At 50.5% G+C, this 13,899-nt stretch overlaps 1 long non-coding RNA gene across 1 annotated transcript; it reads right to left on the minus strand.

Annotated features, from left to right (window-relative positions):
• Positions 1-1,982: 1,982 nt before the first annotated feature.
• On the minus strand, positions 1,983-7,865 carry LOC115917155. The gene is made up of 3 exons (XR_004061678.1): positions 7,794-7,865; positions 3,150-3,264; positions 1,983-2,007 (listed from the first exon to the last, which is right to left on the minus strand). It is a non-coding gene; the product is annotated as an uncharacterized LOC115917155 (long non-coding RNA).
• Between the last annotated feature and the right edge of the window lie 6,034 nt (positions 7,866-13,899).

The raw sequence follows: 13,899 nt of genomic DNA on the forward strand, positions 1-13,899 counted from the left end.
GCCGGACATGGCCGGGGCAGGGGTCAGCGGGGTCAGGGGTCAGCGGTCACTCACAGGACGTGGTGGATGCCCGTGGCCGTGAAGGTCAGCCCGGACAGCTGCCGGACGTTCTCGAGGAGCCGCCGGGGCTCCGGAACCTTCCGGAACTCGTTGAAGTCGAAGTGGTCGCGGATCTCGTGCGAGAACTGCGTGAGCGAGAACTGGACACACGGACGGCGAGTGACCACCCCAGCGGTCACTCCGGACGCGCCCCGCTGACCGACGGTCACCGCTCAATGAGCGGTTAAATGAGCGTGGACATGAGTGACCCCAGATGACCACTGGGTGGGCCGTGTCCGTGGAGATGAGTGACCCCAGATGACCACTGGGTGGGCAGTGTCCGTGGAGATGAGTGACCCCAGATGACCACTGGGTGGTCAGTGGGCAGTGTCCGTGCATCTGAGTGACCCCAGATGACCACTGGGTGGTCAGTGGTCAGTGTCCGTGGAGATGAGTGACCCCAGATGACCACTGGGTGGTCAGTGGTCAGTGTCCGTGGAGATGAGTGACCCCAGATGACCACTGGGTGGTCAGTGGTCAGTGTCCGTGCATCTGAGTGACCCCAGATGACCACTGACCATTGGGTGGTCAAGGCCCAAGTTCAATGATGACCAATGGTGTGCATTACCTGCCCAGGTGTGCCCAGGTGTGCCCAGGTGTGCCCAGGTGTGCATTACCTGCCCCAGGAGTGCGTTACCTGCCCAGGTGTGCCCAGGTGTGCGTTACCCAGGGCTTCGGCGTTACCCAGGTGTGCGTTATCCAGGTGTGCATTACGTGCCCTAGGTGTGCATTACCTGCCCCAGGTGTGCGTTACCCAGGTGTGCCCAGGGGTACCCAGGTGTGCATTACCTGCCCCAGGTGTGCGTTACCCACCCAGGTGTGCGTTACCTGCCCAGGTGTGCCCAGGTGTGCATTACCCAGGTGTGCATTACCCGACCAGGTGTGCATTACGTGCCCCAGGTGCCGTTACCTGCTCAGGTGCCATTACCCGCCCAGGTGTGCATTACCCAGGTGCGTTACCTGCCCAGGTGTGCATTACCTGCCCAGGTGCCATTACCCGCCCAGGTGTGCCCAGGTGTGCCCAGGTGTGCCCAGGTGCATTACCCACCCAGGTGTGCGTTACCCGCCCAGTTGTGCCCAGGTGTGCATTACCCAGGTGCGTTACCTGCCCAGGTGTGCCCAGGTGCGTTACCCGCCCATGTGCGTTACCTGCCCAGGTGTATCCCAGGTGTGCGTTACCTGCCCAGGTGCGTTACCTGCCCAGGTGTGCGTTACCTGCCCAGGTGTGTTACCCGCCCAGGTGTGCCCAGGTGTGCCCAGGTGCGTTACCTGCCCAGGTGCCGTTACCTGCCCAGGTGTGCATTACCCAGGTGTGCGTTACCCGCCCAGGTGCGTTACCTGCCCAGGTGTGCCCAGGTGCGTTACCCGCCCAGGTGCGTTACCCGCCCAGGTGTGCGTTACCTGCCCAGGTGCGTTACCTGCCCAGGTGCGTTACCCGCCCAGGTGCGTTACTTGCCCAGGTGTGCCCAGGTGTGCCCAGGTGTGCCCAGGTGCGTTACCTGCCCAGGTGCGTTACCCGCCCAGGTGTGCCCAGGTGTGCGTTACCCAGGTGCGTTACCTGCCCAGGTGCGTTACCCGCCCAGGTGTGCCCAGGTGTGCGTTACCCAGGTGCGTTACCTGCCCAGGTGCGTTACCTGCGCGTCGTTGCCCCGGAAGCGCTCCATGAGCGGCCACGAAGGCGCGCATGCGGCCGAAGTCGCGCTCGGAGATGCTGCCCGAGCCGTCCACGAGCAGCGCGATGTCCATCGAGGGCTCCGGACACGCTGCGGACACAGGGACCCTGAGTGACCACTGACCACTGACCAACAGTGACCGCTGACCCTGAGTGACCACTGACCACTGACCAACAGTGACCACTGACCAACAGTGACCACTGACCCCGAGTGTCCATCGAGGGCTCCGGACACGCTGGACACAGGCCTGAGTGACCACTCCTGAAGCCCTCCAACAGCATCCTGAGACCACACCGAGTGTCCATCGGGCCGACCACGGACACAGTGACCGCTGACCCTGAGTGACCACTGACCACTGACCACTGACCAACAGTGACCACAGCCCCGAGTGTCCATCGAGGGCTCCGGACACGCTGCGGACACAGTGACCCTGAGTGACCACTGACCCTGAGTGACCACTGACCCTGAGTGACCACTGACCACTGACCACTGACCAACAGTGACCACTGACCCTGAGTGTCCATCGAGGGCTCCGGACACGCTGCGGACACAGTGACCCTGAGTGACCACTGACCACTGACCACTGACCCTGAGTGACCACTGACCACTGACCACTGACCAACAGTGACCACTGACCCTGAGTGTCCATCGAGGGCTCCGGACACGCTGCGGACACAGTGACCCTGAGTGACCACTGACCCTGAGTGACCACTGACCCTGAGTGACCACTGACCCTGAGTGACCACTGCACTGAGTGACGACAGCCCTGAGTGACCACCGCCCCAAGTGACCGCAGTCCCAAGTGACCACTGACCGTGAGTGACCACAGGTGGGAGGAACCCAAATTTGGGGTGAAATCTCCCAAAAAAAACCCAAATTTTTGGGGTTCTACCTTCTCAACGTCTTACAGAAAACCAAGATGACCACTGGGTGGTCAGTGGTCAGTGTCCATGGCCCCAGATGACCCCAGATGACCACAGATGACCCAAGATGACCCCTGGGTGATCAATGGTCAGTGTCCACAGCCAGTGGTCAGTGTCCCTGACCCAGATGACCCCAGATGACCCCAGATGACCCCTGGGTGATCAATGGTCAGTGTCCATGACCCAGATGACCCCAGCTGACCCAAGATGACCACTGGGTGGCCAGTGGTCAGTGTCCCTGACCCCAGATGACCCCAGATGACCCCTGGGCGATCAATGGTCAGTGTCCATGGCCCCAGTGACCCCAGATGACCCCAGAGGACCCCAGCTGACCCCGGCTGACCCCAGCTGACCCAAGATGACCACTGGGTGGCCAGTGGTCAGTGTCCCTGACCCCAGCTGACCCCGGCTGACCCCGGCTGACCCCGGCTGACCGGTGGTCACTCGGCGGTACCTGGGAATGCGGCCGGCAGGCTCCGGACCGGCCGGAGCGCGGTGTCCAGCTGGACGCAGTGACCGTTGAGGTGGACGTTGACCCCGCACACCTGGGGCGAGGTGGGGCCGCACACCTGGGGGGGGCGGAAATTTCACCTCAGAAACGGCGATTTTGGTTAAAAACCCCCCCGAGGCCCCTCAGGATGGGAATCCTGGGGTTCCGCCTCCGCGGGGTCCCGCAAAAAAAACCAAATTTTGGATGAAAACTCCAAAAAATCCAGTTTTTGGGTGAAAATTCCAAAAAATCCAAATTTTGGGTGAAAACTCAAAAAAAATCCAAATTTTGGGGTGAAAACTCCAAAAAATCCAAATTTTGGGGTTCTACCTCCTTGAGTTCCCGCAAAAAAAAACAAATTTTGGGTGAAAATTCCAAAAAAATCCAAATTTTGGGTGAAAATTCCAAAAAATCCAAATTTTGGGGTTCTACCTTCTTGAGGTCCCTGAAAAAAAGCAAATTTTGGGTGAAAATGCAAAAAAATCCAAATTTTGGGGTTCTACCTTCTTGAGGTCCCTCAAAAAAAACAAATTTTGGGTGAAAACTCCAAAAAAATCCAAATTTTGGGTGAAAATTCAAAAAAAAACAAATTTTGCGTGAAAACTCCAAAAAATCCAAATTTTGGGGTTCTACCTCCTTAAAGTCCCGCAAAAAAAAAAAAATTTTGGGTGAAAATTCAAAAAAATCCAGATTTTGGGTAAAAACTCCAAAAAATCCAAATTTTGGAGTTCTACCTTCTTGAGGTCCCTCAAAATAAACGAATTTTTGGTGAAAATTCAAAAAAATCCAAATTTTGGGTGTTCTACCTCCTCGGTGTTAACAAAAAACTGAAATTTTGGGGTGAAACCTCCAAAAAATCCAAAATTTGGGGTTCTACCTCCTTGGTGTTAACAAAAAAATCGATTTTTGGGGTGAAACCTCCTGAAAAAACAAATTTTGGGTGAAACCTCCAAAAAATCCAAATTTCGGGGTTTTACCTCCTCGGTGTTAACAAAAAACTCAATTTTTGGGTGAAACCTCCTGAAAAAACAAATTTTGGGTGAAAATTCAAAAAAATCCAAATTTTGGGGTTCTACCTCCTTGGTGTTAACAAAAAATTTGATTTTTGGGGTGAAACCTCCTGAAAAAACAAATTTTGGGGTTCTACCTTCTTGAGGTCCCTCAAAAAAACCAAATTTTGGGTGAAAACTCCAAAAAAATCCAAATTTTGGGTGAAAATTCAAAAAATCCAAATTTTGGATGAAAACTCCAAAAAATCCAAATTTTGGGGTTCTACCTTCTTGAGGTCCCTGAAAAAAAACAAATTATGGGTGAAAATTCAAAAAAATCCAAATTTTGGGGTTCCACCTCCTTGAGGTCCCGCAAAAAAATCCAAATTTTGGGTGAAAATTCAAAAAAATCCAAATTTTGGGTGAAAATTCAAAAAAATCCAAATTTTGGGGTTCTACCTTCTTGAGGTCCCTCAAAATAAACGAATTTTTGGTGAAAACTCAAAAAAATCCAGTTTTTGGGGTTCCATCTCCTCGGTGTTAACAAAAAACTGAAATTTTGGGGTGAAACCTCCAAAAAATCCAAAATTTGGGGTTCTACCTCCGTGGTGTTAACAAAAAAATCGATTTTTGGGGTGAAACCTCCTGAAAAAACAAATTTCGGGTGAAAACTCAAAAAAATCCAAATTTTGGGGTTCTACCTTCTTAAGGTCCCTCAAAAAAAACCCAAATTTTGGGTGAAACCTCCAAAAAATCCAAATTTTGGGGTTTTACCTCCTCAGTGTTAACAAAAAACTCAATTTTTGGGTGAAACCTCCTGAAAAAACAAATTTTGGGTGAAAATTCAAAAAAATCCAAATTTTGGGGTTCTACCTCCTTGGTGTTAACAAAAAATTCGATTTTTCGGGTGAAACCTCCTGAAAAAAACAAATTTTGGGGTTCTACCTTCTTGAGGTCCCTCAAAAAAAACAAATTTTGGGTGAAAACTCCAAAAAATCCAAATTTTTGGGTGAAAATTCAAAAAATCCAAATTTTGGGTGAAAATTCAAAAAATCCAAATTTTGGGGTTCTACCTTCTTGAGGTCCCTCAAAATAAACGAATTTTTGGTGAAAACTCAAAAAAATCCAGTTTTTGGGGTTCCATCTCCTCGGTGTTAACAAAAAACTGAAATTTTGGGGTGAAACCTCCAAAAAATCCAAAATTTGGGGTTCTACCTCCGTGGTGTTAACAAAAAAATCGATTTTTGGGGTGAAACCTCCTGAAAAAACAAATTTCGGGTGAAAACTCAAAAAAATCCAAATTTTGGGGTTCTACCTTCTTAAGGTCCCTCAAAAAAAACCCAAATTTTGGGTGAAACCTCCAAAAATCCAAATTTTGGGGTTTTACCTCCTCAGTGTTAACAAAAACTCAATTTTTGGGTGAAACCTCCTGAAAAAACAAATTTTGGGTGAAAATTCAAAACAATCCAAATTTTGGGGTTCTACCTCCTTGGTGTTAACAAAAAATTCGATTTTTCGGGTGAAACCTCCTGAAAAAAACAAATTTTGGGGTTCTACCTTCTTGAGGTCCCTCAAAAAAAACAAATTTTGGGTGAAAACTCCAAAAAAATCCAAATTTTGGGTGAAAATTCAAAAAAATCCAAATTTTGGATGAAAACTCCAAAAAATCCAAATTTTGGGGTTCTACCTTCTTGAGGTCCCTGAAAAAAAACAAATTTTGGGTGAAAATTCAAAAAAATCCAAATTTTGGGGTTCCACCTCCTTGAGGTCCCCAAAAAAAATCCAAATTTTGGGTGAAAATTCAAAAAAATCCAAATTTTGGGTGAAAATTCAAAAAAATCCAAATTTTGGGGTTCTACCTTCTTGAGGTCCCTCAAAATAAAACGAATTTTTGGTGAAAACTCAAAAAAATCCAGTTTTTGGGGTTCCATCTCCTCGGTGTTAACAAAAAACTGAAATTTTGGGGTGAAACCTCCAAAAAATCCAAAATTTGGGGTTCTACCTCCGTGGTGTTAACAAAAAAATCGATTTTTGGGGTGAAACCTCCTGAAAAAACAAATTTCGGGTGAAAACTCAAAAAAATCCAAATTTTGGGGTTCTACCTTCTTAAGGTCCCTCAAAAAAAACCCAAATTTTGGGTGAAACCTCCAAAAAATCCAAATTTTGGGGTTTTACCTCCTCAGTGTTAACAAAAAACTCAATTTTTGGGTGAAACCTCCTGAAAAAACAAATTTTGGGTGAAAATTCAAAAAAATCCAAATTTTGGGGTTCTACCTCCTTGGTGTTAACAAAAAATTCGATTTTTCGGGTGAAACCTCCTGAAAAAAACAAATTTTGGGGTTCTACCTTCTTGAGGTCCCTCAAAAAAAACCGAATTTTTGGTGAAAACTCAAAAAAATCCAAATTTTGGGTGAAAACTCCAAAAAATCCAAATTTTGGATGAAAACTCCAAAAAATCCAAATTTTGGGGTTCTACCTCCTTGAGGTCCCGCAAAAAAAACCACATTTTGGGTGAAAACTCAAAAAAATCCAAATTTTGGGTGAAAATTCCAAAAAATCCAAATTTTGGATGAAAACTCCAAAAAATCCAAATTTTGGGGTTCTACCTCCTTGAGGTCCCGCAAAAAAAAACAAATTTTGGGTGAAAATTCCAAAAAAATCCAAATTTTGGGTGAAAATTCCAAAAAATCCAAATTTTGGGGTTCTACCTTCTTGAGGTCCCTCAAAATAAACGAATTTTTGGTGAAAACTCAAAAAAATCCAGTTTTTGGGGTTCCATCTCCTCGGTGTTAACAAAAAACTGAAATTTTGGGGTGAAACCTCCAAAAAATCCAAATTTTGGGGTTCTACCTTCTTGAGGTCCCTGAAAAAAACAAATTTTGGGTGAAAACTCCAAAAAAATCCAAATTTTGGGTGAAAACTCCAAAAAATCCAAATTTTGGGTGAAAACTCCAAAAAATCCAAATTTTGGGGTTCTACCTTCTTGAGGTCCCTGAAAAAAAGCAAATTTTGGGTGAAAATGCAAAAAAATCCAAACTTTGGGGTTCTACCTTCTTGAGGTCCCTCAAAAAAACAAATTTTGGGTGAAAACTCCAAAAAAATCCAAATTTTGGGTGAAAATTCCAAAAAATTCAAATTTTGGGGTGAAAATTCAAAAAAATCCAAATTTTGGGGTGAAAATTCCAAAAAATCCAAATTTTGGGGTTCTACCTTCTTGAGGTCTCTCAAAAAAAACAAATTTTGGGTGAAAACTCCAAAAAATCCAAATTTTGTGGTGGGACCTACTATAAAACCCCAAATTTTGGGGTAAAACCTCCTGAAAACCCCCAAATTTTGGGGTAAAAATCCCAAATTTTGGCGTAAAAAACTCCTAAACCCCCAAATTTTTGGGGTAAAAACTCCCAAAACCCCCAAATTTTTGGGTAAAAATTCCAAATTTTGGGGCAAAAATCCCAAATTTTGGGGTAAAAAACTCCAAAAACCCCAAATTTTGGGGTAAAAATTCCAAACTTGGGGGTAAAAATTCCAAATTTTGGGGCAAAAAACTCCCAAAACCCCCAAATTTTGGGGTGAAAATTCCCAATTTTTGGGGTGAAAATCCCGGATTTCGGGGTCTCACCAGCGCCGCGCCGTCCCCGGCCGCCATCGCCAGCCCCAGCGAGGAATTCTCGGCTCCGGGGGGTCCTGGGGGGGCGGGGCACAGGTGAGACCCCTCCCCAAAATTTGGGGGCCCTGATTTGGGGAGGGGTCCCCAAAATTTGGGATTTGGGGAGGGGTCTCACCTGTGCAATCCCCAATCTGGGGAGGGGTCTCACCTGAGGGGAGGGGTCCCAATTTGGGGAGGGGTCTCACCTGAGCAATCCCAATTTGGGGAGGGGTCTCACCTGAGGGGTCCCAATTTGGGGAGGGGTCTCACCTGAGCTCTCCCAATTTGGGGAGGGGTCTCACCTGCCCAATCCCAATTTGGGGAGGGGTCTCACCTGAGGGTCCCAATTTGGGGAGGGGTCTCACCTGAGCAATCCCAATTTGGGGAGGGGTCTCACCTGAGCTCTCCCAATTTGGGGAGGGGTCTCACCTGCCCAATCCCAATTTGGGGAGGGGTCTCACCTGAGGTTCCCAATTTGGGGAGGGGTCTCACCTGAGCAATCCCAATTTGGGGAGGGGTCTCACCTGAGGGGTTCCCCAATTTGGGGAGGGGTCTCACCTGAGGGGAGGGGTCCCAATTTGGGGAGGGGTCTCACCTGAGCTGCCCAATTTGGGGAGGGGTCTCACCTGAATGGTCCCAATTTGGGGAGGGGTCTCACCTGTGCAATCCCCAATTTGGGGAGGGGTCTCACCTGTGCAATCCCAATTTGGGGAGGGGTCTCACCTGAGGGGAGGGGTCCGAATTTGGGGAGGGGTCTCACCTGTGGGTCCCAATTTGGGGAGGGGTCTCACCTGCCCAATCCCAATTTGGGGAGGGGTCTCACCTGAGGGGAGGGGTCCCAATGTGGGGAGGGGTCTCACCTGAGGTTCCCAATTTGGGGAGGGGTCTCACCTGTGGGTCCCAATTTGGGGAGGGGTCTCACCTGAGCAATCCCAATTTGGGGAGGGGTCTCACCTGAGCTGCCCAATTTGGGGAGGGGTCTCACCTGAGGGTCCCAATTTGGGGAGGGGTCTCACCTGAGGTCCCCAATTTGGGGAGGGGTCTCACCTGAGGGGAGGGGTCCCAATGTGGGGAGGGGTCTCACCTGAGGTTCCCAATTTGGGGAGGGGTCTCACCTGTGCAATCCCAATTTGGGGAGGGGTCTCACCTGAGGTTCCCCAATTTGGGGAGGGGTCTCACCTGAGGTCCCCAATTTGGGGAAGGGTCTCACCTGAGGGGTTCCCCAATTTGGGGAGGGGTCTCACCTGAGGGTCCCAATTTGGGGAGGGGTCTCACCTGTGCAATCCCAATTTGGGGAGGGGTCTCACCTGAGGGGTTCCCCAATTTGGGGAGGGGTCTCACCTGTGCAATCCCAATTTGGGGAGGGGTCTCACCTGAGGGGTTCCCCAATTTGGGCAGGGGTCTCACCTGTGCAATCCCAATTTGGGGAGGGGTCTCACCTGATGTTCCCAATTTGGGGAGGGGTCTCACCTGCCCAATCCCAATTTGGGGAGGGGTCTCACCTGCCCAATCCCAATTTGGGGAGGGGTCTCAGCTGATGTTCCCAATTTGGGGAGGGGTCTCACCTGCCCAATCCCAATTTGGGGAAGGGTCTCACCTGAGCTGCCCAATTTGGGGAGGGGTCTCACCTGAGCAATCCCAATTTGGGGAGGGGTCTCACCTGAGGGGTTCCCCAATTTGGGGAGGGGTCTCACCTGAGCAATCCCAATTTGGGGAGGGGTCTCACCTGATGTTCCCAATTTGGGGAGGGGTCTCACCTGAGCTGCCCCAATTTGGGGAGGGGTCTCACCTGCCCAATCCCAATTTGGGGAGGGGTCTCACCTGAGGGTCCCAATTTGGGGAGGGTCTCACCTGCAATCCCAATTTGGGAGGGGTCTCACCTGAGGGTCCCAATTTGGGGAGGGTCTCACCTGGGGTCCCAATTTGGGGAATCTCACCTGGGGAAAATTTGGGAGGGGACAAGCTGCCCCAATTTGGGGAGGGTCTCACCTGAGGGTCCCAATTTGGGGAAACAAAGGAACCCAATGGGGAACTGGGGGAAGGGGTTCCTGGGGGGGAAAATTTGGGGGAAGTTTGGGAGAATTTGGGAGAATTTGGGAAAACGGGAATTGGTGAATGGGGGGTTCACCTGAAATTTTTGGGTGGTGAAAAAAATTTGGGAAATTTTTAGGGAAATTTGGGGAGAATGTAGGGAAATTTGGGGGAAATTTGGGGAGAATTTGGGGAGAATTTGGGGGGAACTTGGGGAAATTTTGGGGAATTTGGGGGAGAATTTGGGGGGAATTTTGGGGAATTTTTGGGGAAATTTGGGGAAATTTTGGGGAGAAATTTGGGGGGAATTTTGGGGAATTTTTGGGGAATTTTGGGGGAAATTTGGGGGGAATTTTGGGGAAATTCAAGGAAAATTTTGGGGAAATTATGGGGGAAAATTTTAGCGAAATTTGAGGGAAATTTGGGGGGGATTTGGGGAAAATTTTGGGAAAATTTTGGGGAAAATTTTAGGGAAATTTGGGGAGAATTTGGGGAGAATTGGGGGAATTTTGGGGATAATTTTGGGGAAATTTGGGGAGAATTTTTGGGGAGATTTGGGGAGATTTGGGGGGAATTTTGGGGGAATTTGGGGGGAAATTTGGGGGGAATTTTGGGGAATTTAGGGAAATTTTTAGGGGAATTTTAGGGAAATTTGAGGAGAATTTGGGAGAAATTTGGGGAAATTTTGGGGAAAATTGGGGGGAAATTTTGGGGAAATTTGGGGGGAATTTGGGGAAATTTTAGGGAAATTTTAGGGAAATTTAGGGAAATTTGGGAAGAATTTTGGGGGAAATTTGGGGAGGAATTTGGGGTAAATTTTGGGGTGAATTCAAGGGAATTTGGGGGTGAATTCGGGGGAGGAATTTTGGGGTGAATTTTGGGGTGAATTTTGGGCCGATTTTTAGGGAGATTTTTGGGGATAATTTGGGGGATTTCAGGGATATTTTTGGGGTGAATTTTGGGGTGATTTCGGGGGATTTTTGGGGGTGAATTTTGGGGGATTTCATGGATATTTTTGGGGTGGGGAATTTTGGGGTGATTTCGGGGATTTTTGGGGGTGAATTCGGGTGATTTTTGGGGTTGAATTCGGGGGATTTTTGGGGTGAATTTGGGTGATTTTGGGGGGGTGAATTCGGGGGATTTTTGGGGTGAATTCGGGTAAATTTTGGGGTGAATTCGGGGGAATTTTAGGGTGAATTTTGGGGTGAATTCGGGGGATTTTGGGGGTGAATTTTGGGGTGAATTCGGGGAATTTTGGGGTGAATTCAGGGGATTTTGGGGGTGATTTTGGGGGATTTCAGGGATATTTTTGGGGTGAATTTGGGGGATTTTTTGGGGTGAATTCGGGGTATTTTTGGTGCGATTTTTGGGGGTGAATTTTGGGGGATTTCAGGGATATTTTTGGGGTGATTTTGGGGTGAATTTTGGGGTGAATTCGGGGGATTTTGGGGGGATTTTTGGGGTCAACTCGGGTGATTTTGGGGGTGAATTCGGGGCATTTTGGGGGTGAATTCAGGGGATTTTGGGGGTGAATTTTGGGGGATTTCAGGGATATTTTTGGGGTGAATTCGGGGGATACTGGGGGTGATTTTTGGGTGAATTCGGGGGTTTTTTGGGGTGGATTTTGGGGTGAATTCAGGGGATTTTGGGGGTGATTTTGGGGTGAATTCGGGGAAATTTTGGGGTGATTCTGGGGGTGATTTTTGGGGTGAATTCGGGTGATTTTGGGGGTGAATTTTGGGGGATTTCAGGGATATTTTTAGGGTGAATTCAGGGAATTTTTGGGGGTGATTTTGGGGGTGAATTCGGGGGATTTTTGGGGTGAATTTTGGGGGTGATTTTGGGGTGAATTCAGGGCATTTTTGGGGTGAATTCGGGTGATTTTGGGGTGAATTCGGGGGATATTTGGGGGTGATTTTGGGGAATTTCAGGGATATTTTTGGGGTGAATTTGGGTGATTTTTGGGGTGATTTTGGGGGTGATTTTTGGGGTGAATTCGGGGGATTCTGGGGGTGATTTTTGGGGTGAATTCGGGGGATTTTTGGGGTGGATTTTGGGGTGAATTCAGGGATTTTGGGGGTGATTTTGGGGTGAATTCGGGTAAATTTTGGGGTGATTCTGGGGGTGATTTTTGGGGTGAATTCGGGTGATTTTGGGGTGAATTCGGGGGATTTTTGGGGGTGAATTTTGGGGATTTCAGGGATATTTTTGGGGTGAATTCGGGGGATTTTGGGGTGATTTTGGGGGTGATTTTGGGTGAATTTTGGGGTGGATTTTGGGGTGAATTCGGGGGATTTTTGGGGGTGATTTTTGGGGAATTTCGGGATATTTTTGGGGTGAATTTTGGGGGTGATTTTGGGGGTGAATTCAGGGCATTTTTGGGGTGAATTCGGGTGATTTTGGGGCAGTTTTTACCATCCCGCGTCCCCCGCTCCGAGCTGGGCCACGCTGGCGCCGAAGCCGCCCCGGGGGTCGCCCCTGAAAACCGCGGGGGTCTCCAGGTCCAGCCCCGCCCCGGCGAGCGCGGCTGGGGGGGGGAGGGGAAACGGTGACGTCATGGGGGCGGGGAAACGGTGACGTCATTGAGGGGAGGGGACACACCCCGGGGTGACTCCAACCCCCCCAATGTCCGTCTGTCCGTCTGTCCGCCCCGGTGTGACCCCAGGTGTGACCCCAGGTGTGACCCCAATGTCCGTCTGTCCGTCTGTCCACGCCAATGTCCATCTGTCCACCCCGGTGTGACCCCAGGTGTCCCCAATCCCAATGTCCAGGGGGGTCCCCAATGTCCATCTGTCCGTCTGTCCACCCCAATGTGACCCCAGTGTGACCCCGGTGTGACCCCAGGTGTGACCCCAGGTGTCCCCAATCCCAATGTCCATCTGTCCGTCTGTCCACCCCAGTGTCCATCTGTCCCCCAGGTGTGACCCCAATGTGACCCCAATGTCCATCTGTCCGTCTGTCCACCCCAATGTGACCCCAGTGTGACCCCGGGTGTGACCCCAGGTGTGACCCCAATGTCCATCTGTCCGTCTGTCCACCCCAATGTCCCCAATGTCCATCTGTCCCCCCCGGGTGTCCCCAGTCCCCAATGTCCAGGGGGGTCCCCAGTGTCCGTCTGTCCCCCAGCTGTCCAGCTATCCACCCCAATGTCCATCTGTCTGTCTGCCTGTCCCTCCAGGCGTCCCCAATGTCCTCAATGTCCATCTGTCCATCTGTCCCCAATGTGACCCCAGGTGTGACCCCAGTGTCCGTCTGTCCCCCAGGTGTCCCCAGTGTCCCCAATGTCCAGGGGGGTCCCCAATGTCCGTCTGTCCACCCCAACGTCCGTCTGTCCCCCAGGTGCCCCCAATGTCCCCAATGCCCCCAATGTCCATCTGTCCGTCCGTCCGTCCGTCCACACCTGTCCAGGTGTCCCCAATGCCCCAATGTCCCCAATGTCCCCAATGTCCCCCCAATGTCCATCTGTCCCTCTGTCCGTCTGTCCGTCCGCACCTGTCCAGGTGTCCCCAATGCCCCCAGTGTCCCCCCCAATGTCCATCTGTCCCTCTGTCCGTCCGTCTGTCCGTCCCCCAGGTGTCCCCAATGTCCCCAGTGTCCCCCCAGCTGTCCGTCTGTCCCCAGGTGTCCCCAGTGTCCGTCTGTCCGTCCGCACCTGTCCCCAGCAGCGCCAGGAGCTGCCCCGGTCCCATCGCGGCTCCTCCGGGTCCCCCCTCGACCAAAAAAAGCCCAAAAAAACCAAAAAACCAAAAAAACCCAAAAAAGCGGAACTCGGGGGGTGGGGGGAGGGGCAGGAAAAGGGGGGGGCGGGGGTGGGGGAGGGGCGGGCGCGGCGGGAGTTTTGGGGCGAAACGGCGCCAAAAAGGGGAAAAAAAAAAAATTGGGGGGGGAGGGGACGGGGTGGGGGAGGGGCGGGGGGGGGGATGGGGGCCCGTCCGTCTGTCCGTCCCCCTCCCCCCCCCCCACGCGGTGATGACGTCACGGGCGCGTGGGAAAGGAGGAAGGAGCCGCTTCCCGTGGGGTGGGGGATGGGGATGGGGGCCTGTCCGTC

The sequence above is a fragment of the Camarhynchus parvulus genome, unplaced genomic scaffold, assembly GCF_901933205.1.
Source record: "Camarhynchus parvulus unplaced genomic scaffold, STF_HiC, whole genome shotgun sequence".
Classification (NCBI taxonomy): domain Eukaryota; kingdom Metazoa; phylum Chordata; class Aves; order Passeriformes; family Thraupidae; genus Camarhynchus; species Camarhynchus parvulus.